This window comes from Gadus chalcogrammus, chromosome 18 (assembly GCF_026213295.1).
Source record: "Gadus chalcogrammus isolate NIFS_2021 chromosome 18, NIFS_Gcha_1.0, whole genome shotgun sequence".
Classification (NCBI taxonomy): Eukaryota; Metazoa; Chordata; class Actinopteri; order Gadiformes; family Gadidae; genus Gadus; species Gadus chalcogrammus.
Window position 1 is genome coordinate 9,839,087 of NC_079429.1, and position 26,727 is coordinate 9,865,813.

The 26,727-nt window shown below is 44.7% G+C and overlaps 1 long non-coding RNA gene, 1 other non-coding gene and 3 pseudogenes across 2 annotated transcripts; 4 read left to right on the forward strand and 1 right to left on the reverse strand.

Moving 5' to 3' along the window:
- Nucleotides 1-5,644: 5,644 nt before the first annotated feature.
- LOC130371989 (U6 spliceosomal RNA) lies at nt 5,645-5,750 on the forward strand. Its single transcript, XR_008893298.1, has one exon. It is a non-coding gene; the product is annotated as a U6 spliceosomal RNA (small nuclear RNA).
- Nucleotides 5,751-12,648: 6,898 nt separating this feature from the next.
- On the reverse strand, nt 12,649-13,591 carry LOC130370840 (uncharacterized). The gene is made up of 3 exons (XR_008893114.1): nt 13,497-13,591; nt 13,053-13,180; nt 12,649-12,764 (listed from the first exon to the last, which is right to left on the reverse strand). It is a non-coding gene; the product is annotated as an uncharacterized LOC130370840 (long non-coding RNA).
- Nucleotides 13,592-16,992: 3,401 nt separating this feature from the next.
- LOC130371491 (60S ribosomal protein L9-like) lies at nt 16,993-17,793 on the forward strand (annotated as a pseudogene).
- Nucleotides 17,794-21,492: 3,699 nt separating this feature from the next.
- LOC130371492 (60S ribosomal protein L9-like) lies at nt 21,493-22,678 on the forward strand (annotated as a pseudogene).
- A 100-nt stretch (nt 22,679-22,778) lies between these two features.
- On the forward strand, nt 22,779-23,909 carry LOC130371493 (60S ribosomal protein L9-like; annotated as a pseudogene).
- The last annotated feature ends 2,818 nt before the right edge of the window (nt 23,910-26,727 follow it).

A 26,727-nucleotide genomic window follows, 5' to 3' on the forward strand; every position in this document is an offset into this window, starting at 1 on the left:
GACAAGAGGCATTCCATGAGTGCTGGCTCCATAGACATCTTATAGATAGACGGAGCATTGGCTGCTGGGACGCGAGAAATACGGCCGCCATCTTGGAGTGGTCAACCGGGAGCAGCAACAGCAGCAGAAACAGGATGCCGGGCTGTTGTTCAGCGTATTCCTGCTCAAATCGGCGGACAATCCATAATAGGAATCGGGGGATTACTTTTCACAAGCAAGATTTAACATTACCGTACTATTGGTATAATTAGTATTGAATAATACAACACGCCAAACCATGTGGCCTTTATCATAGCTACACGTATGACAAAAAAACGCATGAAAATCAGTGGTATTCAGTGAGGTATGATTAATTAAATGCGCTGACAGTTCATTGCTCCAGCCAAACGGATTACACTGAGTGGAGCGGATGACCACTCCAAGATGGCGGCCCCGCGTCTCGTCAGCGCCAGTAGGCAGTAGCATTCGATGCTCCGTCTATCATACAAGATGTCTATGGCTGGCTCCGCTGTTTATGTTCTAGCTAGCTAGTGTGTGTTAGTGTTGCTTGGCAACAGTTCAGTCCCAGTCCAGTTGCGGATCTATTTGTGTTGGCGGAGCCAAATAAATCATTAAATAAACAAACAAATGTTAACTAATTAATGGTGCTTGTAGAACTGTGCTATATTTTCCTTTAATTTTCTTTAAGTTAAAAGGTGTTAATAAATGTTTAATGGTTTTGAGTGCATTATGCCGAATGTTTATTTTCCTATGGCCTGTATTTTATTTTCATTTGAGTATGTACGTTTTGGTTGTTTTCTTAATGTGACCTTTGAACCGGAGGGTTAAAAGGTCGGCAGCTCGGCAGCTGGGTGGGAAGGAGGTGTGAACCAGGAAGAGTACGGACGGCTAGTGCGAGCTTGTGAACCATTTATACCGGCTTAGATCTATACATGCGATAATACTCTGTCTAGGATATAGACTAGAGGTATACTGTTTAGGTTGTCGGATAGATAACCACCAGATCAGTGATCGTGTATGTATTGATGTTCTTCTCATCACGAAGATCACAGGCTGCCCACTGCCCTCCCTGGAAGAGCTTGCCAGCTCCCGCTGCCGAAACAGGACCAGATCCATTCTAAAAGACGCTGCGCACCCTGCTCACCACCTGTTCGTTCTGCTTCCCTCTGGCAGGTGATACAGTTCAATGAAATCACGCACCATCAGACTAACCAACAGCTTCTTCCCCTGGGCCATACGTACGCTAAACAAAAAATAACCCCTGTGCAATACATAGACAACCACATGAACGATCACCACTACCTCTGGACATTCCTCATTATGCTTACCTTCCTGGACCTGCTGCTATATAGATATATGTGGGCAGAAGGGGTTGTTGTCTGGGAGGGAGGGGAGGGTGTAGGACACTTAAATGTGCCTTAAGTGGAAGGCAGGGGGAGGGGTTATTGGGGTTATTGTTATTGTTGTATATTTATTAATATTTCGTACTGTATTCTATTTATTATTTTTATTTTATTTTTAAAAAGCACTGAACAAGGTCTGCACCTTAATTTCGTTGTGTAAATACACTGTATTTAACCCAATGACAAATAAAGATTCCATTCTATTCTGAGGTTTACAGGAGATGCTGAACCTGCATCCAGACGTGGACGCGGCGGAGCCTGAGTGCGGTTAAGTGGGATATGTGCCCAAATAAGGATCTTGCCGGTAGTTTGGATAAGACGCCAGCATAAGGATCTTGCCGGTCGTTTTGGATAAAACGCCAGCTTGGACCAGTCGACACGAGGACCGCGACCGTCCGCTCGCTTCCACACACACACACACACGCACTCCTCCAAGTGAGGTGAAAGGTACATTTGTTGTTTGTTTGCTCCTGTGAGTGAAGCGGCCGTTCTGTTTTTGGCCTCCACGTACCCAAGCGACGACACAGGCCTGCAACGTGGGGATAAATAGTTCGTGCCGGCATAGGACTTTATATTGCTTTGTACATTATCTTTCCAAAATGCATTTGATTCCTTGTGTGAATTGGTTTACTTGTGGGTCGATGCACAGAATGATTCATGTTGATGTTTAACGTGTTAATACAATGAAACCTATCTTTCATAGTAAATTATGTGTGTTTTTATTGTAATTACCAGGCCAGTGATTCCTGTTTATTAGGGGTTTAGTTCTACAATACTCTACGAGACACTACAATACAACTAAACATAAAAAAGACGAAGCCAAGCGAAACCGGGTAGATCTGTAGAAACGCTGTAGTACACATTCCAGGCCCATAAGGGGCGCTGCTTCTGCTACAGAAATCCTTGTTGTGAGTTCTGAGACTCCGCGGGCTTAACAGTCATTGGCTAGAGGGTCGAGGGGTGGGGTGATGACGTCATGGTTTACGGTTTCAGTCGGTTTCAGGCGGCCACACGAAACCGGGTAGATTTGAAACCACCTCCGAGGGTGGTATCAGAAGTTTGCGGTTTCGGTCAGCGGATTCGCCGGCTTCGTGTGGACGGAAGGCCGAACCGTACAAGACCTTTGCGGTTTCGCCATGAAATCGGCTTCGTGTGGACGGGGCCTTAATGTGAACTTGGGAGCGTCCCAGTTAACTTTTGGGTTAATTAGAAGATCATGTCCATAGCCATGGCATGGGGGCGCTACATATATATAAGCAATATCACTCTCGAGGTCGTGCTGTTGTAGTGCTGATATTAGTGATTTTACTGATATATTGGGCAGGCGGAGTCAGACGAGACGTTTAGAAGTTGAGCCTCTGCGTGCTGCAGCCCGGACTCGTAAAAACCGCCCAATCTGGCAGCGCCGGCTGCACGTCCATGTTCTGACCTCAGCTAATCACTGAGACCAACTGAAACGAAGCCGATACGGAACGTAAACTGTGATTCTGAAAAAAGTATAAAGGTAATCGAAATTAGGTCTTCCGATAATTTAAGATACAAGTGTGTTATTTGTTAAATAGTTTGAACGAAGGTTAACGTTACGATGTCAGAGAAGGCGACGGCGTCCGCCCATTGACTCAGCCGACATTGTAAAAAAAATAAAAATGCCGAAAAAGCGTAATAGTTTAAAAAGTTGAAAGAGTTGAAAAACGCCGAGGTAGCCATCATGCGGGCAAAGAGCTGGACGTTTTCATAGTTTAATAGTTTCTGTAGCTGAAAGCATAAGAAGTATGCTTAAAAAGAACGGTAGCCTAGACGTGTTTGCAGTAGCAAACACACTTATAAGTTGGACCAATACAATATGTTGAACATTGTTACAGGCGACCAACGCAGTAACCCAGAACGAGGCAAGACGACAGAGGGGAAGATTTTCATCAGTAGCCTATTCGGTGAGTAGGCTACTACGGTTCACTTGTGTGTTCCTTATATGCACCCCCTTGATAAGCCAAGGGGTATTTAGATATAAAATATATATCTCTTTTAAGTGGTGCATTAGAAAATGTCTTGAGTGTTATAAAAGAAACAGTTAATATTATGGTACTCTATATACATTTTCTAAAGTCTGGATGATGGGATTTCAGTTGTATGGGTTTTGTCCGATGATACAACTGAAATCTCAACATCCAAACTTTAGAGACATTCTTCAAATCAGCTTATTTCAGTAGCAGTCACATTAAATGGCATAGATTACTATGTTGACGATCATATAAGACAAATGACCAAGTTTAAAATGGATCGTAAAATAAAAGTAGGCCTATGCATCTTGTCTTCACGAGGTTCAGTTGATACGGGATCAGTCCATCGCTCAGAGCCGGAAGCGGGTTCGATGTTCGGTTTTCATTTAGCCCGCAATCGGATTGATCAACAGAATTTAACTTCATCACGGGTGTCTGTACGTATGTTGAGGACAGTATAGGACACCGTATCGACCAAACTTCACGGCTGCTATCTGTTTTAGGGACCGTCTACAAAGTACACCCCACAGACTGATGGCATACACGTTACCATGGAATTGTCTCAGGAAAGAAATCACCACAAATCAACAAATATACATGTTCCGATTCCCGTAGTAGTTGCCAATGGTGCGCTTATACTTTGAAGTTGAATTTAATAATTTTTTTACGGAAGCTCATAGCATCCACAGGAGTAAAAATAGCTCTGTCTCTTAATGACGAGATAATTATCTCCATAATTACGAAATACTATCATTATTACGAGATAGTATGTCATTATTTATTCGAATTGGATCTGCTGTTTAAGTCTTGATACAGCTCTAATTGCAGGTTTGTGGTGTAGGTTTCCAACGTTTTTAATGAACCTATCCCTAGTATTCTTCAGAATTCCATTTTAAAGAGGCCAGAATCTTTCAAACACGCACAAAAAAAATCATTTCTATCATCTGTTCCAAAGATGAATATTATTTTTACATTTGCATTTTAATTCCCATCACTAATTGTTTTGATTTATTTTATTTGAATATTTGTAATTTGTTTCGCCATCATGCAAGATATAAGCAAAATGTTACCTGCAGCAAGTAGCCGCCCACCGTTGGCAAGTAGCCTACTACAGCATCAGAATGAGAACAATTGTAGAGGCTCCCTAAAACAGAACGTAGATGAAATCAGTCGGAACGTAGATACAAGTGCTGCTTTCGCACAGGTGTCGATAACAAAAACTAAATGTCTGATATTTGGTCAATACAGTGTCCTACACTGTACTCAACAAACTACACCCGTAATGAATTGCAATTGTGTTGATCAATCCGATTGCAAAACCGAATATCCGGCGAATATCAAACCTGCTGCTAACCAGCTCAGAGCCATAATAGGTCGCATGCTGACACCTAGCGGTAGCTTTTTGAATATCACTCTTAAAATGTAAAAACATTGAACAATCAAAAAGCTAATGTTAGGGGTCAGCATGGGACCTCTCTTCTGGCCAATACTGCTCAGTAATCAAATTACAATTGATCCAATTATGTATTTTATGTTTTTATACATTTGATTTTTATCATGTGTAGAATTAGATCACAGTATTAGTCCATCTATAACTGTATGTGTTCTTGTTTGGCAACAGTGTTCTGACTTGTATTCAGGGCTAGACTCACTGTATCCCTAAACAGGTTGTGATCTAGGGAGTTTGAATCGTTCCTTCTTCACCCTAGACCAGCGCCACCTCTTCCACCAACACCAGGTTGGAGCTGTGGGCTGCGCTGCCTGTTGAGAGGAACAGTCCCCCAGGGGACGGCAGCCGCGGCACCAGGAAGCAGCAAGCAGGAGGGGGAGGGGGGATTGATCCCCAGACGGCCCCACACACATTAGCGTTAAACCAACACTGTTCTCTTCTGGGTCTATAGCAGCCAGAGGGAGGGGGGAGGAATGCAGAGGGGGGGGGGGCTGGCGAGGGGGTCATGTGACGCAGCCATAGGCTTGTCTTTTGTCTGCCTCTACCAATCCCATAGCCCAGAGTCCCGTCATGTCCTACCCAGAGTGCCTCGCGCGGTGGCTTTCCAGAATAGTCTCAACAACCATACCCATAACGTCCTCTCTCCTCACACCACGTAGTGGAGCGGTGCGTGGGTCGGCTACGGCCGGGTAATGCAGCGTTAGTCTGTCTGGGTCTTTTGTTGCTCCACACCAACACAGACCCTTCGGTGTCTGAGCGGACGTATATCACTAACCCAGGATCAGGCAGTATTTGTGTTACTTCGGTATCACATATACTAAAATTGGAACGATACAGAGAAGATTAGCATGGCCCCTGCGCAAGGATGACACGCAAATTCGTGAAGCGTTCTATCTTTTAAGTTTTATTTCATATCGTAACTCTTATTATTTAATATTTAGTTTTGGTTTTGGGCGAAACAGCGACCCCTAGTGGCGGAGTGTGCCGCTACAGCGGTGAAACGCCGCCCCCTGGTGGCATAGTAGACCGCTAAAGCGCTCCTCCGCGGTCCTGGACCACCGTTTACCAGGAGGATTTACGCCAAGAGGAGTTTAACTGCTCTTTCGGAATTACTCAAATGGCCCATTTTATCATTAACTTTATCCAGTCTGTAAAAACCAAAGATAAAACAATAAAATGTGTGATAATCATAACAGTAATAACAATGATAATGTAGGCTAGAAGTCGCCACAATGCAATGAATAAATGCAATCAGGATCAAAAGACTAAAAGATGAGATAAAAATGAGGTAAAAGAAAGGTTATACTGAATTAAAGGCAATAGAGTAGAGATGGGTATTAAGATTATTATTGATTTCTTCCTTGCTAATTTCAAGGGAGTTTTTCTTGCCCTGGTGGGGGCTTGGGTAAATGGGGGTAAACCATTCCAGGGGACTACCTCATGAAACTGATCGAAAGGATGCCAAGAGTGTGCAAATCTGTCATCAAAGCATAAGGTGGCTACTTTGAAGAATGTAAAATATAAAACATTCTGGTCTGTTGAGCATTTTCTTGTTTCCCACATAATTCCATGTGTTTCTTAGTTTGGATGACTTAATGACATTAATCTGAAATGTTAAAATAAAAACATTGAATGAGAAGGTGTCCAAACTTTTGACTGGTACTGTATATCTTAAAAGTCACTTTAATGGAGTAACCTGTAATGCTTGTTTAATGCAGTGCTCGTTTAATGCTGTGTCGTGTCATTTGTTGTCATTGTAGATAGAGATGTCTTTCGCCAAGATAAGGATTACGCCGTCGTTCCTGCGGGCCTCCGATGTGGCGGCAGCCTTCACCGCCGCCATGGGGCCACGCGGGACCCAGGCTACCGCCAGGGCCAAGAAGCCGGGGGAGGTGGAGAAGGAGGCCCGAGCCCGCGTCGTCTCCGAGGGTGGTGACCCTGGGAACCCCATGCTGGTGCTGGGCTGCCACAGCATCCAGCTGGGCAAGTACCAGGGTCAGGCTCTCAGATGGCCCCTGGAGAACGACGTGGGCTACGCCTGCCATGTGGTCGCCTGTCACCAGCGGGATCGGGAGACAAGTGCCTCGGACAACCCGCTGATATTCCTGATTCTCCCGGTATTCCTGCGCCCAACCCGCTTTTGCTGAGCATCTCTATTTCCGCCGGGAGCAGGAGGAGGCCCGGCCTCGTGCCACTCTGCCCGGGCGGGGGGGGCGAGGCGCTTGTTGGCTTCGGGCTGTTCAAGGAGGACACCCTGAAGGACCAGCGCCCTTCGGTTCCGCCGCCCCCCACAGAGGTGACGGACGAGGAGCTGGTCCGGATGCTCACTGACGTTGAAATGGGTAACTGGCACCACACCGGACGTGTCGCACTGTAACATTTGCCTTCGATATCTATTCTTTAGGTATTTTTTCATTTATTCATTGCATTGTGGCGACTTCTAGCCTACATTATCATTGTTATTACTGTTATGATTATCACTCATTTTATTGTTTTTTCTTTGGTTTTTACAGACTGGATAAAGTTAATGATAAAATGGGCCATTTGAGTAATTCCGAAAGAGCAGTTAAACTCCTCTTGGCGTAAATCCTCCTGGTAAACGGTGGTCCAGGACCGCGGAGGAGCGCTTTAGCGGTCTACTCCGCCACCAGGGGGCGGCGTTTCACCGCTGTAGCGGCACACTCCGCCACAAGGGGTCGCTGTTTCGCCCAAAACCAAAACTAAATATTAAATAATAAGAGTTACGATATGAAATAAAACTTAAAAGATAGAACGCTTCACGAATTTGCGTGTCATCCTTGCGCCACCGGAATGTTGTTGTGCTCTACACCTGTGTTTCACTTGTTTCACTTGCTCCCCCGCCCTCGCGGAAAAACCACTCCTGTCTGATTGGTCTGTTTCATTTACTGGGCCAAAACCACGCATGGTTTGATTGGACTGTTTCATTTGCGTCCTGAGACGTGATTGGCTGCCGGTGGGGAGCGCAAGTTATCATAAGCTCCTCCAGCCGAAAAATGGCCACTACTTTGAAAGTTTTCAACCGTCACTGGTGTTCGACCATCACTTAAGTAAATTAATCGTGGAAACTGCATTAAAATGTGAGAGGACGATTTGGTTATATGCTATAGACCCTAGTGTGTATGTGGTATAAATGCTGGGACGAATTTCGAATTATAAATATGTTAAACTTAATGTTGAAATTACGGAGTAGCGATCCCCATTGAAAGTGGTGGCGCGGCGGTTAGCATTCACAACGAGTGCTGTTAAATCTTGAGAAATGCATTAAAATGTGAGAGGACGACTCGGTTATATGCTATAGACCCTAGTGTGTATGTGGTATAAATGCTGGGACGAATTTCGAATTATAAATATGTTAAACTTAATGTTGAAATTACGGAGTAGCGATCCCCATTGAAAGTGGTGGCGCGGCGGTTAGCATTCACAACGAGTGCTGTTAAATCTTGAGAAATGCATTAAAATGTGAGAGGACGACTCGGTTATATGCTATAGACCCTAGTGTGTATGTGGTATAAATGCTGGGACGAATTTCGAATTATAAATATGTTAAACTTAATGTTGAAATTACGGAGAGTAGCGATCCCCATTGAAAGTGGTGGCGCGGCGGTTAGCATTCACAACGAGTGCTGTTAAATCTTGAAAAATGCATTAAAATGTGAGAGGGCGACTCGGTTATATGCTATAGACCCTAGTGTGTATGTGGTATAAATGCTGGGACGAATTTCGAATTATAAATATGTTAAACTTAATGTTGAAATTACGGAGTAGCGATCCCCATTGAAAGTGGTGGCGCGGCGGTTAGCATTCACAACGAGTGCTGTTAAATCTTGAGAAATGCATTAAAATGTGAGAGGACGACTCGGTTATATGCTATAGACCCTAGTGTGTATGTGGTATAAATGCTGGGACGAATTTCGAATTATAAATATGTTAAACTTAATGTTGAAATTACGGAGAGTAGCGATCCCCATTGAAGTGGTGGCGCGGCGGTTAGCATTCACAACGAGTGCTGTTAAATCTTGAAAAATGCATTAAAATGTGAGAGGGCGACTCGGTTATATGCTATAGACCCTAGTGTGTATGTGGTATAAATGCTGGGAGGAATTTCGAATCATAAATATGTTAAACTTAATGTTGAAATTACGGAGTAGCGATCCCCATTGAAAGTGGTGGCGCGGCGGTTAGCATTCACAACGAGTGCTGTTAAATCTTGAGAAATGCATTAAAATGTGAGAGGACGACTCGGTTATATGCTATAGACCCTAGTGTGTATGTGGTATAAATGCTGGGACGAATTTCGAATTATAAATATGTTAAACTTAATGTTGAAATTACGGAGTAGCGATCCCCATTGAAAGTGGTGGCGGGGCGGTTAGCATTCACAACGAGTGCTGTTAAATCTTGAGAAATGCATTAAAATGTGAGAGGACGACTCGGTTATATGCTATAGACCCTAGTGTGTATGTGGTATAAATGCTGGGACGAATTTCGAATTATAAATATGTTAAACTTAATGTTGAAATTACGGAGTAGCGATCCCCATTGAAAGTGGTGGCGCGGCGGTTAGCATTCACAACGAGTGCTGTTAAATCTTGAGAAATGCATTAAAATGTGAGGGACGACTCGGTTATATGCTATAGACCCTAGTGTGTATGTGGTATAAATGCTGGGACGAATTTCGAATTATAAATATGTTAAACTTAATGTTGAAATTACGGAGAGTAGCGATCCCCATTGAAAGTGGTGGTAAACGTGGTCCTATTTTGGATAACATTTGGTCCCTCTCTAAAAAGAGTTAAGTTAACTCTTTCGATAGAGTTGTTTAATCTGAGTAATTTCTCTTCAATTTAGAGTAAAAATTCTACTCTTTAATAGTACAATTCACTCTATGTAGAGAGAATTTCAAATGACTCTCACTCTATTTTTACTCCTACTAGAGGAACTACAAATTTACTCCACAGCAATTTACTCCCTTAAAAAGAGTTAACATTCCTCAATTTTGAGTAATTGTTTCTCTGTAAGGAGTCCAATTTAGAAATTGCACAATTCAATATTAAGCTCGTACGATTGTTAAAAATGACAAGATCAATTATTCCACATGTCTTTATTTGGCACCAAATATTTGCTCTCAATAGAAAATTATCCTCATCACAAAAAGCATTACATGAAAAAAGAAGGGATTATAAACAAATCTGAATCAAGACCACATGACATTAAAATATCAAAACACTTGTGGTGCAAAAGGTCTTTAATTCCAAAACAATGGGTGCTTCTGTGGTGTGCATAACCTTGAAAGCATGGACATGTTCCTCTAAATAAAGAGTTTTCATAGCAGTCGTTATAAAAAGAACACACTCATCTCTTACAACAATATTCTGGATTACATGAAACACAGGCATCTCATTCTCCACTCCTATGCAAACAGCCAGCCCAGGCCGATACAAATTCCCAAAACTCTTTATCCATTTTACATTGTAGATCGTTGTCCAAACGGGAACATTGAGCTTAACAGCGATTTCTGTGTAGGATTCTAGTCTATTCAAGGGGACCATTTTGCCAGGGCCTAATTTCAATTAATTTGGATTAAATGTTTGCCACAAATATGCCACATGACATTGGTGTTTTTTGGCCAATGTTTTTGTAATGTTTTTAAAACTTTTTATTTGTCTTTTGAAGTAATTGTGTTTTCCTTCGTAGCGCATGCACCAGCTATGTATCAAAGGGCCAAGTTTCTGCATCGACGTCGGGTAGTGGATTAAGAAATGATGTTTGGGCAATAATTTCTTGTGGGGATATAGATACTTGAATAGACTGTGGTGTTCAGAAATCAGATGCTTCAAATATATAGTTATGCCACTCGATATGGCTGGAGACAAAACTATGCTGACTATTTGAAGCAGTAAAATGAATAGATACCAGTTTTGGTCACTTGAACAAACAAGATCCCTGAATATAATCGGGAGGTGGCGCAGCAAACACCAGCTTTGTGTAGCATTAAGGCTTAAGTCATTAGAACCCTCAACTAAATTAACACCTGGAGGTTTGTTGCACTGTTCCAAGCGACCATATTGAAACTCTGAATTCGTCTGTGTATTTCTGCCGGTGTTGTGTAATTCTGACCCAAGTGTTGCAGAAGGAGCTTCATCTCAAATTGGGCAACCCCTTCAAATATGTCGTGCATGATATCGACTGAAAAATTTGTCGCCGTATGAAAATATTGCAAGGAATTTAAAAGGCACGCCTTTTTCACGCCCATAACATAAGGAAGTTGAGGGTTACTCTTGATAACCTCACAATGTTCTGCGTGAAGTTCTTTGGTTCGAAGTGAGATCTTACTGCTATCTTCACTGAACTCCGTTTGAAATCTTCCTTCTCAAGTAGGCAAAAACGACAACATAACGAGCACTGAACGATTCTACAAACCAAATAAAGAATGGATACCAAGGTTGTCTCCTGTAACTTGAATGATGGTTCCGTAAACAGCATGATCATAAAGGGGAATCTGAACTCCTTCAGTTTCAAGACGAGATATATCCTTGACCAGTGGCTCAAGGATCTTATCAAATCCATACGTTTTGATGTCTTGTGCGTGAAATAATGAAACCAAATGGATGGCAAGTAATTTGAGTTATATTTTGGAGAAATATTTCTCAACGTAAAATAGATGGCTCCTAACTTGTGTATTCCACGCTTGGACCCAAGGGGTTTGAACACTCAAACTCATCAAAAAAGAGCTGGATCTGAAACGCATGGTTTTGCTTCAAGAAAAGGGCATGACTTTTAAAGAATTCTCCATCCTGTATATCATAGAGAAACGTTTCTTTCTTTTCCCAATCTCTACTTAAAAAGTCATTAATATTAGGATGCTTACAAATGAACCGCAAAGTCTCAAGAATGGGAATATATGTAAACTTATCTCGGACAACAACTTGAGAAAATGACCCATGTGTTGTATTACGTCTGGTAGCAAACCTTGTCCCAAGGACATATTCGACTGGATCAATTTTCCCCCATTGCTCAGAAAGTACTGCATTCTCTTGCTTTCAGAGTTGAATGCCAAGAATGGATTTTCAATTTTTGGAATGACTGATCAATTTGAGATTCCACAACACTTTTCATTGGTTCCTGTAAAGATAAACCGTTTTTCACTGACACTAGAGTTTCGTTTTGTATGTCATCAATAACTTCCCCAACAGAGTTGACAACATTATTAATGGTGGTCTCTGCTACCCCAGCAACTTTCAGTTCTGCAACAATTGTCGCACAACTTTTTACTATATTTTTTGGAAGGAGTTCAGATTCACAAGCTACATTTTCATGTGGAAAGGTCTACATCCCTAACTGAAACGGAACTGGCTGAAGATGAACTTTCATTAACACTTGAACTGTCACGCAAAGAACACTTAGTGAGATGCTTTCGTAATCCAGAAAAACTATTATATACATGTGCACAACCCTTTGAGCACATTTTAACCTTAGAGTTTTTCCGGGACAAAGACCATGAACCAATTTAAAGTGCTTAATCAAGGCATTGACACTGGCATGACATCTTGCACAAATGAAGCAGATCATAGGAGTTTACTTCTGCATCCTGGGCCCTCAACTCTGCAACTCTAGGATTTACCTTGGTGTTTTCCACATCTATGTCATAGACAGTGGTTTGCAGAAAGGTGTACACATGGTCAATTCCTGACAGTATCTTGTGCCAAAGACGAAATGTTGCTTTGAAAAGTTCATCAACACAGCCAATGAAGTTGAGGTCTTACAGGGTAGAGCATGTTTGTCGATCACGATGTAGTAAGACTCGATCATGCTCTTCTTGGCACCAACAGCAAGTAGGTATGGCTGGAGACTCCCAGAGATGTTGTCCAGGTGTCCTTGGATGCTGGTCCCAATCTGTGGTTGAATAAGGAGGCATGGTCATTTATTATGTTTTGGATTCTTACAAAGTTACAATAAGAGTAAAAAGGAAGAGGGCACACTATGCATAACACTTATTAGCACATACGCTGTAAAGCACTCTGAAGACAACGCCAAAACACGTAAATGCAAATAAGGTCAGTGTTATGCAACGTGTGTGGCCACCTTTTGTTAGTTATTCAAGCGTTACCCAATGGCCCAGCACTATTAGCATAATAAAAGAGGAAGTATTTTCCAACCCTTTTTGTTCCACACAAAGCTCACCTTGATGAATTTTACAAGACTGTCGCATGCTTGTCTGGCTGAGATTTTCCCTGGTCTTTTTCGGCCTTGGCTTGAAGGTGGCAGAAGGTGAACCAGCAACAGCATTGATGACATGTCACTGTCCCAGCCTGGGGAATATATAACAAAACAGAACAGTTAAGCATTTCATATTGATTCAGATTTACAGACGGAGCAGCAGACGGATTATCCATAACCAATAAAGCCTGCAAAAGGATCAATGACATGAGTTTTGAGTAGGAAACTATAAAAAACAACTTTGTGCAGTTCAATTACTGTATTCCCAGTGATTTCACATGTGAATGACGCCCCTTCCGTTTCTCAAGGCAACAGGTTGATATGTACATATAACAAAATGTGCCTTAATGCACAATAAAATGGTTATCACCCATTCCATCTAGAATAGGTCGAAGGAGAAGACATTACCATCATCTACTTCAGTGGCTTCAGCATTTTGGATGAGGTCTTGTACATCTCCAGTCAGTGTAAGCCCACGACACTGAGTAACAACCTTTGCTTGAAAGTTGGTGGTCCAATTCTCCAACATCTTTGCAGAGGTTGCGTCACCAAAAGACTCCTGACATCTTGATCAATCTACAAGACATGGCAAAGACATTTAGTGTAAGTCCCACAGTAGATGGTCAAAGTAGCTACAGAGATCATTTCTGAAGTCTGATCAGGTTCGGCAGATAGCAATCAAAACATGTAAAAGCAAACAAAGATAAATGTACATTCTGTCCTGACGAAAACAAACAATAACAAACTACACAAAACATTACTTTGTAGTTCTTTACTCACCAAACCTGGAATGTCCAAGAAACAAGGAAAAACAGATAGGATGTCGGCTGAGTTCTCAGGATCGTGCAGCAACTTCTGACGATAGGCCAGGGTTAGCCTCATTTTCCTCCTTCACTACAACTTCATCCGTGGAATGCTTCATCAGGGCAATTGCTTCTTGACACTGCTGTCCGTCCCACTGGATGTCTTCTTTCAATGGATCCCTGTGTGAAGTTGGCCCACCTAAAGGTTTGGGACAACATGCCAGTTTAATACTCAAAAGAAAACTAGACCAAATAAACTAGTGGTCATGTTCCAAATTAATCACTGGCCTGTTTGAAGTTGTCGTGACCGTTTCATTCGCCCCTCGGACACCTCTTTCTGCAGAGTTTTGATTCTCCAAGCCAAATACCCACTTCCATCTTCAGCATTATAAAAATGTTCCTTTGAAAATAAGGGGAAAAACATGTAATAAAATATACTTTTCACCCTAAAACGTGACTGATTTGAAACCATTTCACCAGAAAGCAGCAGTAACTTACATAGCCCAAGCTTGCTCAGGGGTCAGCCAAGTAAGGAAAAAGGCAGATGAGTCCTTTGGCGTATTCCTCCTTCAATCTCCTAGGGGGGCTTGTGCTATACACACAAATCAAAATTACCATCCTGTCCAAAATACAACTAAGATTAATTTAATATCAGTCTTGTGAGTTTATGAAAAAACTACCCATGCTCATTTGTCAGATGTGCAACTATATTTTCACTAGGTCACGTCTTCTGACATCTGACAATGTTTTTGTGCGAGCATACTCATGTGTTGATCTTATCACCTCCAGGCTACTCTTGAGGATGTCCTCAATCATCTTGGGAGAGGGGATTGACAGTAACACAGAGAACACACAGAGTACACAGATTAACAAGAGCATATAGATGGTTGCAACAAAGTTACAAAAGGACATAAACATCTATTGATCTTACTCGACCAGACGACGATCCTCTGCATCTCTTTTTTCTGAGGGATTTCTGATCACTATTGCTGTGTCATCAGATCCTGATGAAGGCTCACCATCGCCAATCAAACTAGAACTGAAGGAATCTACAAATAATGTTTCATGGGACACAAATGTTTACAGCATGAGCTGCACAACTCAGAAAGGTAAATGTGAACGATATGTCATTGCGGAGATGAGTAAAAAACTCATATCTAGAAGTTAAAACGTAAGTTATTTTACCATCAACGCTTGCTGTTGGATCACAATTTCTAAACCCAATATCCTGTTGTTTTAGAATGTATTCGAATGCCTCATCATCGATTTCGGTCCTGGGTTTCATCATAGACTTTATATCCAGGGTGGGTAGATCAAACTTCTTGGCAACTTAAAAGACATTTAAGTCATATTAACCCTGAACATGATATAGCCTACATAAGTAGTGGCAACACACAACCAAATGCATTGGTAACAATAGTTTATAATAAAGGCTGCATATGCAATGTTTTCTCTTACCACTTTCCAAAATACTTTGAATTGAAAAGGTGATGTTAGGGAAGAAGGTACTTACTTTCTGTCCTTATATTTCACCCTAACGTTGCCTCCATCCTAAAGGAACAGGAAAAATAGGTTAGTTAGTTTGGTTTGATTACTTGTTTTGAACTAATTAATATGAAAAACATATCAACAGTAACAGAGATTTGAGAAACTGCAGTCAGAAGAACGCAGGGATGTGAACGTTTACAAAAATGTCTAAACCGTGTTGACGGATTTTTTTTTCTTGTAAATGGTTAACCGTGACTTCATTGTCCTCGGTGTGTGTGGAGTGAGTGGTGCGCCGATACACACTCACTCACACACACTCGCCGAGGGACAGACAGATTCGGCACACTAGCTTTTATCCTCCCCAATTAGTTTATTAGTGATGTAAAATCAATAAATGCGTGTCTCCAGAACATAATTAATTTGAAGATTTTTGTTTAAAAACTGTTTTCGTTTATTGTTTTTTCCTAAACGGTTATGATTTTAACGGTTACACGTGTACACGTGAACACGTGCCACACCAGCTGCATTCATCATGAAGTACGACCCGTTCACTCTTTTAAGAGTAGAGTACACGCGGTGCACCAGAACAGAATCACAATTCTCACTTAAAATGAGTCTCCCACATTGAACAATGTGTACTGGACACAAACCACCAAAGACGATGTTCCATCTAGTCTACTTACCAAGTTTCCTAAAAGCACAAACGTGAATTGCACTGCATCGGTGTGGCGCACAAACTCTGTTGACTCTTTCCAGAGTTAAGTCCATGTGGTGCTAAATCATGCTAACGAACCAGTCAATGATACACTATGGTTAACAAAATTCTCCGCAGTCGACTAATGTGTGCATTAACAAAAAAAAAGTGTAACATATACTTATAAATGTTCCCAATTTAAAGAACAAAAAACGTGAATTGGTCAAATGACTGGCAAGCTAACGTGATACCTTGGCAGCATCTACTGTAGCAGCTGCATATAGCAATGACTAGCGTAACTTACATAATATGTTTAAATCGCGCGGCTTTGTTGAGCTCTGGACGGAATCTACATCAGCAAAAAGACAACGGTGGTCGCACAAGAGAATAATTAAATCTGTTCCTTGACAAATAAAACCCCTTTTCCCGAAACATTATGATAACCCTATTACCCAGACTCCCCGGGGGTAGGAGTCGCCACAATACTTTTATTTTTACGATCCATTTAACTTGGTCATTTGTCTTATATGATCGTCAACATAGTAATCTATGCAATTTATGTGACTGCTACTGAAATAAGCTGATTTAAAGAATTTCTCTAAAGTTTGGATGTTGAGATTTCAGTTGTATCATCAGACTAAACCCGGCATGGGTTTAGTCCGACGATACAACTGAGAATCCCAACATCCAAACTTTAGAGAAATTATTAGATTACCAGAATATTACCTGTTTCTTTTATAACACTAAAGACATTTCTAATGCGCCACTTAAAAGAGATAGATATTTTATATCTATATACCCCCTTGGCTTATCAAGGGGGTGCATATAAGGAACACACAAGTGAACCGTAGTAGCCTACTCACCGAATACTGATGAAAATCTTCCCTCTGTCGTCTTGCCTCGTTCTGGGTTACTGCGTTGGTCGCCTGCAACAATGTTCAACATATTGTATAGGTCCAATAAGTGTCCGGACCCGGCCCTTCCGCTGCCTGGACATGACCTCCACGTTCTTTGTGCCGGGGGCGGCCGCTGCCCCAGCCGTGTCCACGGATGCACCATCAGGAGTCGTCACACAGACTCCCCGGGGGTAGGAGTCGCCACACACTTTCCTCCACCACCGGCGAGAATGAAGACCATTCTCAGTAACCAGACTGTCGACATTCCTGACACTGTCGAGATTAAGCTGAAGGGCCGGGACGGTCATCGTCAAAGGACCCTGGGGCACACTCCGCAGGGAGTTCAACCACATCAACCTGGAGCTCAGCCTCCTGGGATAGAAGAACAAGAAGCTTCGTGTGGATAAATGGTGGGGAAACAGAAAGGAGTTGGCCACGGTCCGCACCATCTGCAGTCAGTCCAGAACATGGTCAAGGGTGTCACAATGGGCTTCAGGTACAAGATGCGCTCTGTGTACGCCCATTTCCCCATCAACGTGGTCATCCAGGAGGGAGGCGCGTTGGTCGGGATCAGGAACTTCCTGGGAGACAAGTACATCCGCCGGGTTCGCATGAGAGCTGGTGTGGGATGTGCTCTGTCGACGGCCCAGAAGGACGAGTTGGTGCTGGAGGGCAATGATGTGGAGCTTGTGTCCAACTCAGCGGCTCTGATTCGACAGGCCACCACAGTCAAAAATAAGGATATCAGAAAGTTCTTGGATGGTATTTATGTTTCTGAGAAAGGAACAGTATTGGAACGTCAGGATTGAAGGCAAGAAACAACTAGAGCTGCCTTGATCCAGCAGGCCACCACCGTCAAGAAGAAGGACATCAGGAATTTTCTGGACGGAATCTACATCAGCAAAAAGACAACGGTGGTCGCACAAGAGAATAATTAAATCTGTTCCTTGACAAATAAAACCCCTTTTCCCGAAACATTATGATTACCCTATTACCCAGACTCCCCGGGGGTAGGAGTCGCCACACACTTGCGCCACCTGTTACGCACCTGGCCTAGGGGCGCCAGGCTACACAACAAAAACACGGGAGACAACAGTTTCCCAATCAAAATAAGTATTTTAAATCAAACCAATCCAATCCAAGTGCTCACATTATAATAAAAGTATGGGATGTGGAAGTCAGTAAGTCCGTAGGTGTGGAGTGTGTATGCATGAGTGGATTATAGGTGTGTGTTGTTTTAACATAAGTGTTGAAAGGTGGCATGGCTATGGAGCTGAAAAGAACAGAGAGGGAAGGACTGGGGAAGCAGACTCTTATAGGCGTTGGCACCCGGGGCCCAGGTGCACGCCAATCACTTCCTAATGACCAATTAAGTAGGCCTAGGTCTCTGCTCCCCAGTCCTAAGAAACAAATGGAAGACACAACATACAGGGAACCGTCACACCCCCCCCCTAAAGACGGAGTCCCAAAGGGATCACCGGCAACCCATTTAACATAGATAAATATACATCTACTCTCTATCATACCCAACCTCTACTCCAATGGCCGCCCTGCCCACTGTCACAGGCCTCCACCCCAGCAACCGGTACCACGGAAGCACTTTAAGGGGTGCAAGACAGACAGAGGCCAAAAAGGACCAACGGAGACCGGACCTCAACTTTTGTATTAGTTTGTCAGTTAACTGGCATTATGACAAGTTTTGACAAATGCTGACACATCTCTCCTCATACGAGGCCAAAAGGAAATGCCTAAGTAGTCTATCATAAGTTTTTCTCACACCAGCATGTCCAGATTCATTATACGCTACTTTTAACACTGACTGGCGAAGTTTCTTCTCTGGCAACACAATTTGGAACACTGGTTCACCCACAAACCTTCCTTTATGTGACAGCCCTTTTCTCACCAACAATGAGTCCTTCAGAAATACCCACAAGCACTGTCAAACTAGCTCCTCCTCTGCGGTCCGTACCAATGGAAATATCTCCTTCAGATAGGCATCAGCCTGCTGTTCCGCAACCAGATCTGAACGGTGTTATGGACAATGGAAAATCAGAAAGAGGTATCGAAACTTTTCAGATACTTTTGCCTTAATGATCATTTAAATGAGATTTCTCTTTTAACTTAGCCATTGCACGGGTCACCGTACACGCTGTAAAAACCTCTGGGAAAGTCATGTCACATTCATCAGCTCCTCCGTTACCAAGGGCATAAGCAGAGGTCACCACTGCCGGCGGCGGCTGGACCCCAGCCCAGACCTTTAGCAACCCACAGGGTCGTGGCCAGGATCAGCGTCACAACCGAATAGGCAGTGCTGGGCGTCACAGCGAGCCTTTGCTTCTCCCTGGAACAGTTCACATTTTAGGACACATTATGCAAGGGAACCAACAAAATATTCATGTCTAAGCCCCGGATAGGACCTTATCACCAGTGTCAGAAACATTAGTCAAAGGGAGAATCCAGGCTTGAATGGAATGAATCAAAAGCCCCAGTGTCCCTCAAAATAGTTACCGGTACTTCTTCCCACCCTGCACCAAAGACACAGTCCCCCTGCATGATAAATGGACGGTAAGAAATTCAGAGCTATCAACCGATGTATCCTCAGTTGAACCGAAAGTAGGTGTAACACAAGTGGACACCGGACGAACTGGAGCTGCCGTAGCAACCCCTTTTGGTTCCCATGACCGCCCTGAGGGGAATTTAACAAGAAGCAATCTTTTTTCCAGTGCCCCATTTGTTACCGTGATGGCAAACCTTCCCCGAGTGCCGCACATCATCCCTACTGTTGTTTGGCGTTAGCTCTGGAATCGACAGGCAGAGGTTTATTAAATCGGCCATGCGACTCACTGGCAGCAACATAATTGCCACCGCCCGCTCTTAACCTTCCACGGTGCGTTAAAACAAAGTTCATCTGCGGAGCGCCGCCGCATCTGCTGCGTTGCGTGCTTTCTGCTCACTGATATATGTTGCCACAACGAGCTGGAACAGAATCTTTGAACTGCTCCAAAATCATCAAATCTTGTAAGCCTTCGAAATCTTCCACCTCCGAGGCGTTACACCAGCGGTTAAAGCTCGTCGTCAATCACGTGCAAATTCCAATGACTTTGTCTGTCATGTTTCTTCCAAATCGAAACCGCTGCCTATACGCCTCAGGAACGAGCTCGTATGACTTCCAGTACCACCGCCTTAACACGGGCATACTCTTGACTGTCAGCCGCATTCATAGCCGAAAAAACCTCTTGCACCCTGCCTGTTAAGACGCACTGCAGCATCAATGTGCGCGCCGAGTCAGGCCATTACGCACATCTGCCACCCTCTCAAACATGGCAAGAATGCCTCAGGATCACGTTCGGAAAACTTGGGCCACAGACGTAGATGCCACTAATGTCAAAACCCCCCTGCCGACCGTTTCTGCAGGTTCTGAAAACACTTGTGCAGCCGCTGAAATCTTGCCATCCCCTATCCAAGTCCAGTCTATTTGCTCTACCTGCAACTTAGCCAGTTCTGTCTGCTGTTTCATTTTTTCAATAGCATACTCACTATCTAGCCTAAGTTGTTCCAGATCAGTTGTAATTTCGCTTGCAAAATTATTAATTCTTTTGTTGGTCGACGTCAACCCTGACATAGCTGCTGTGAAGCACCTCCATTGCGGCACCTACTGCGGGAGAAGAGACGCCTCTTCTTTCTTATCCCGTTCCTCAGTTGAAACCGCTATCCACATAGCTCTCTTTTCAAAACTTTCCACAATTGTCTCCTTTAACCCTCTATACTAGCTCTAGCTCATTTTCCACCAACCAAACGATCTGACACGTTCAGCAATTTGGTCCTTTGGTGCATTGATTTAAGAGCTCCCCGGGAGACTGAACAACGTCATCCACTGACACCATCCTGGGTATTGTGCCTTTAAGAGCACTTAGCTTGGCAAACCAACAAACTAAATCAATAAAGTGTCCCCCTACCTATATAAACCCCAGCTAACTCCACCCTCTTCGGTGCCGGTTGCGGAGGATTTCTACGCACTGAAGGCCACCGCAAAGGCCTAGCTCATACCAAAGGGGAGGAAAGGCAACCAATAACTGGCGACCCGCATGCCCCCCTTAGCCGTGCCCCCGAGTCGAGATATTCAGTACGAACTTCTCGCTACTGCCGCACCTGACGCACCTAGCCACCCCCCGGCCTAAACCAACGAGCTATTTTACCCAGGCAGCTAAGCGCACCTACCAGGGACACTCGTATCAAACAAATACAAAAAAATAAATAAAAAATAAACAACCAGCCAGGCAACTGTTGGCGTCCCAAATGATGTTTACTTAGCTGCACAACTACCAGAAATAAACAAGTCTCCAACCGCACAAAATGAACCAAACAGCTACCGTACTGTACTGAAATAACCAAACCTAATCAAATTAACTCAAATTTAAACAGATTAATTCAACTCATAACAATTAACTGCATCTCCCCAAAGTCTGAATAACAAGCCTGTAACATTGCTTTGTCTACTCACCGGACTGTTGACCAAACAATGGAACGACGGAACCTCCCGGAAAGATTCCCAACTAACGTCACTCCATTCACAAATCCAATACAGGAGGGAGACTAAATCGACGCTCCAAACTCACTGTACAAACAATTTATTGGACGAGCCCCCACTTTGTTACGCACCTGGCCTAGGGGCGCCAGGCTACACAACAAAAACACGGGAGACAACAGTTTCCCAATCAAAATAAGTATTTTAATCAAACCAATCCAATCCAAGTGCTCACATTATAATAAAAGTATGGGATGTGGAAGTCAGTAAGTCCGTAGTGTGGAGTGTGTATGCATGAGTGGATTATAGGTGTGTGTTGTTTTAACATAAGTGTTGAAAGGTGTGCATGGCTATGGAGCTGAAAAGAACAGAGAGGGAAGGACTGGGGAAGCAGACTCTTATAGGGCGTTGGCACCCGGGCCCAGGTGCACGCCAATCACTCCTAATGACCAATTAAGTAGGCCTAGGTCTCTGCTCCCCAGTCCTAGAAACAAATGGAAGACACAACATACAGGGAACCGTCACACTTTCCTCCACCACCGGCGAGAATGAAGACCATTCTCAGTAACCAGACTGTTGACATTCCTGACAATGTCGAGATTAAGCTGAAGGGCCGGACGGTCATCGTCAAAGGACCCTGGGGCACACTCCGCAGGGAGTTCAACCACATCAACCTGGAGCTCAGCCTCCTGGGATAGAAGAACAAGAAGCTTCGTGTGGATAAATGGTGGGGAAACAGAAAGGAGTTGGCCACGGTCCGCACCATCTGCAGTCACGTCCAGAACATGGTCAAGGGTGTCACAATGGGCTTCAGGTACAAGATGCGCTCTGTGTACGCCCATTTCCCCATCAACGTGGTCATCCAGGAGGGATGACAAGTACTGCCCCCCATATCTCTCTGATCTTCTCTCCCTCTACCAACCCCCCCGGGCCCTCAGATCCTCCTCAGCTGGTCTCCTCTCCACCCTGGGAGACAAGTACTGCCTTGATTCGACAGGCCACCACAGTCAAAAATAAGGATATCAGAAAGTTCTTGGATGGTATTTATGTTTCTGAGAAAGGAACAGTATTGGAATGTCAGGATTGAAGGCAGAAACAACTAGAGCTGCCTTGATCCAGCAGGCCACCACCGTCAAGAAGAAGGACATCAGGAATTTTCTGGACGGAATCTACATCAGCAAAAAGACAACGGTGGTCGCACAAGAGAATAATTAAATCTGTTCCTTGACAAATAAACCCCTTTTCCCGAAACATTATGATTACCCTATTACCCAGACTCCCCGGGGGTAGGAGTCGCCACACACTTTCCTCCACCACCGGCGAGAATGAAGACCATTCTCAGTAACCAGACTGTCGACATTCCTGACAATGTCGAGATTAAGCTGAAGGGCCGGACGGTCATCGTCAAAGGACCCTGGGGCACACTCCGCAGGGAGTTCAACCACATCAACCTGGAGCTCAGCCTCCTGGGATAGAAGAACAAGAAGCTTCGTGTGGATAAATGGTGGGGAAACAGAAAGGAGTTGGCCACGGTCCGCACCATCTGCAGTCACGTCCAGAACATGGTCAAGGGTGTCACAATGGGCTTCAGGTACAAGATGCGCTCTGTGTACGCCCATTTCCCCATCAACGTGGTCATCCAGGAGGGATGACAAGTACTGCCCCCCATATCTCTCTGATCTTCTCTCCCTCTACCAACCCCCCGGGCCCTCAGATCCTCCTCAGCTGGTCTCCTCTCCACCCTGGGAGACAAGTACTGCCTTGATTCGACAGGCCACCACAGTCAAAAATAAGGATATCAGAAAGTTCTTGGATGGTATTTATGTTTCTGAGAAAGGAACAGTATTGGAATGTCAGGATTGAAGGCAGAAACAACTAGAGCTGCCTTGATCCAGCAGGCCACCACCGTCAAGAAGAAGGACATCAGGAATTTTCTGGACGGAATCTACATCAGCAAAAAGACAACGCTGGTCGCACAAGAGAATAATTAAATCTGTTCCTTGACAAATAAAACCCCTTTTCCCGAAACATTATGATTACCCTATTACCCAGACTCCCCGGGGGTAGGAGTCGCCACACACTTTCCTCCACCACCGGCGAGAATGAAGACCATTCTCAGTAACCAGACTGTCGACATTCCTGACAATGTCGAGATTAAGCTGAAGGGCCGGACGGTCATCGTCAAAGGACCCTGGGGCACACTCCGCAGGGAGTTCAACCACATCAACCTGGAGCTCAGCCTCCTGGGATAGAAGAACAAGAAGCTTCGTGTGGATAAATGGTGGGGAAACAGAAAGGAGTTGGCCACGGTCACGTCCAGAACATGATCAAGGGTGTCACAATGGGCTTCAGGTACAAGATGATGATAATAATAATAATAATAGATTCAATTTATATAGCGCTTTTCACGTACTCAAAGCGCTTTACATAGGGGCACAAAAATAGATAAACAAGAGAAAAAAAAGTTGATGGGGCTAGAGATAGTGAGTGATCTAGGGGTAGGCAGAGGAGAAGAGATGAGTCTTAAGGCGGGACTGGAAGATGGCGAGGGACTCAGAGTCACGAATATGTTGGGGGAGGGAGTTCCAGAGCCTGGGATGTCCTGGAGAAGGCTCTGTCACCTAGGCTGTGGCGTTTTGATGTGTGGGTGGAGAAGACCAGCTGAGGAGGATCTGAGGGCCCGGGGGGGTTGGTAGAGGGAGAGAAGATCAGAGAGATATGGGGGGGCCATATGGTGGAGAGCTTTGTAGGTGAGGACCAGGAGTTTGTAGTGGATCCGATGTGAGATGGGGCCAGTGGAGATTCTTGAGGACTGGGGTGATGTGGTGCCACGCTTTAGTATGAGTGAGGAGACGGGCTGCTGCCTTCTGGACCAGTTGGAGTCTGTTGATGGAGGTGGTGGAGATGCCGGCGAGGAGTGAATTGCAATAATCAAGGCGGGAGGAGATGAAGGCATGGATGAGTCTTTCTGCAGCGTGAGGTGTGAGGGAGGATCTGATCTTTGCAATATTACGGAGGTGATAGAAGGAGGTTTTGACAGTGTGGCGGATGTGGGGTTCAAGGGAGAGGGTGGAATCAAAGATTACGCCAAGGTTGCGGGCCTTGGGGGAGGGGGAGACCAAGGTGCCGTCGATAGTGAGTGTGGGGGGGTTTGCGAGTTTACTGAGGGTGGATTTGGAGCCAATGAGGAGGAGTTCAGTTTTGTTGCTGTTAAGTTTCAGGAAGTTATTTTGCATCCAGAGAGTGAGTGAAGACAGGCAGGTTTCAATGTGGGAGAGGGGGGGGTTGTGGGGGGATTTGGTGCTGAGGTAAATCTGGGTGTCGTCGGCGTAGCAATGGAAGTCCATGAAGAAATGGCGGAGTAATTGACCAAGGGGGAGGAGGTAGATGATGAAGAGGAGGGGGCCAAGTACAGAACCTTGGGGAACACCTTGTGTGACGGTGGCTGTGGCAGATGTGTGGTTGTGGAGGGAGATGAAGTGAGATCTGTCGGAGAGGTAGGAGTGAAGCCAGCTAAGTGCAGTTCCTTCGATTCCGAGGTTGCTGAGTCTGGTGAGCAGGATGGTGTGGTTTACAGTATCGAAGGCTGCACTCAGGTCAAGGAGGATGAGGAAGTTGAGGGAACCAGAGTCGGCAGAGATGAGGAGGTCATTGAGGACTTTGAGGAGAGCGGTTTCTGTGCTGTGGAGGGGGCGGAAGCCAGATTGGAGGGATTCAAAAGGTTATTGGCGTGGAGATGGGATTGGAGTTGTGTGGTGACGATGCGTTCAAGGGTTTTGGAGAGGAAAGAGAGGTTGGAGATTGGGCGGTAGTTACTGAGGGGGAGGGTCGAGACCAGGTTTCTTGAGGGTGGGGGTGACAGCAGCAGATTTGAAGGCAGAGGGGACAGTTCCATGTGACAGTGAGGAGTTGAAGAGCTGAGTGAGGTAAGGGCAGAGAACGGGGAGGCAGGACTTGAGCAGGGGAGTGGGGAGGGGATCAAGGGAGCAGGTAGTAGGTTTGGAGGAGCCTATAAGTTTGGAGAGTGCAGGAGGGGTAATCAGGTCAAAGTGGGTGAGACGGCAATGGGGAGGAGGTGTTGGGAGGTCCAGAGAGATGGGTAGGGGAGAGGCCATTGAGTGTGCAGGGGGGTTATGTACAGGGAATAGTGAATGGTTGATTGCAGTGATTTTGTCGGCGAGGAATGAGTTGCAGAGATCTGGGGTGGAGGTGGAGAGGGTGCTGGTCCGCGGTTTGAGGAGGTTGCTCACTGTGGAGAAGAGGGTTCTGGGGTTTTGACAGGGGTCAGAAAAGATGGCGGAGAGGTATGCAGACTTGGCGGCGGTGAGGGCGTCTTTGTAGGCAGTGAGGTGGAGTTTGTAGGCTTGATGGTGGACTGTGAGTGAGGTTTTTTTGGAGAGTCGTTCGAGTTTGCGGCCGGTTTGTTTCAATTTGCGGAGTGCAGGTGTAAACCAGGGTGAGGAGGTATTAAAGACAGTTTTGGTTTTGAGGGGGGCCAGAGTGTTGAGGGAGGAAGACAGGGTAGCATTAAGGTGGTTTGTGAGCTCATCAGGTGAGATGAGGGTTGAGTCCAGAGGGAGGGTGGAGGAGAGCAGGTCAGAGAGATGGTGGGGGTCAATGGATTTTAGGTTACGGAAGGTTTCTCTAAGGGGGAGGGGGCGGGAGATGGGGGAGAGGATGGAGAACCGTAAAAGGTTGTGATCAGAGAGGGGAAAGGGGTATGGGCGGAGGTCAAGTACAGGGAGATTAATGGAGCAGACAAGGTCAAGGATGTGTCCTTTGTCATGGGTGGGGAAGGTGACATGTTGGGCGAGAGAGACATTTTCCAATAAAGTGGTGAATTCAAAAGAGAGCTTGCAAGTGGGGGAGTCCATGTGGATATTAAAATCTCCAAGTAACAGCAGACGTGGAGAGAGGGTTGATGCTAGTGTGAGGAGTTCAGTGAGGTCAGAGAGGAATGAGGGATTAGGTTTGGGTGGCCGGTAGATGAGGATAACTGTTGTGGCGGAGGGGGCTTTAAAAGCAATGAATTCAAAGGATGATATTACTAAAGGGAGGGTGAGTTCTTTAATCAAATAGGTATCTTTATGTATGATGGCGAGACCACCTCCACGGCGAGAGGGGCGGGGTTTGGCGATGTAGCTGAAACCAGGGGGAGATGCTTGGTTGAGGGAGAAAAATTCATTGGGTTGTTGCCAGGTTTCAGTAAGTAGAAGGAGGTCGAGGTTATTAT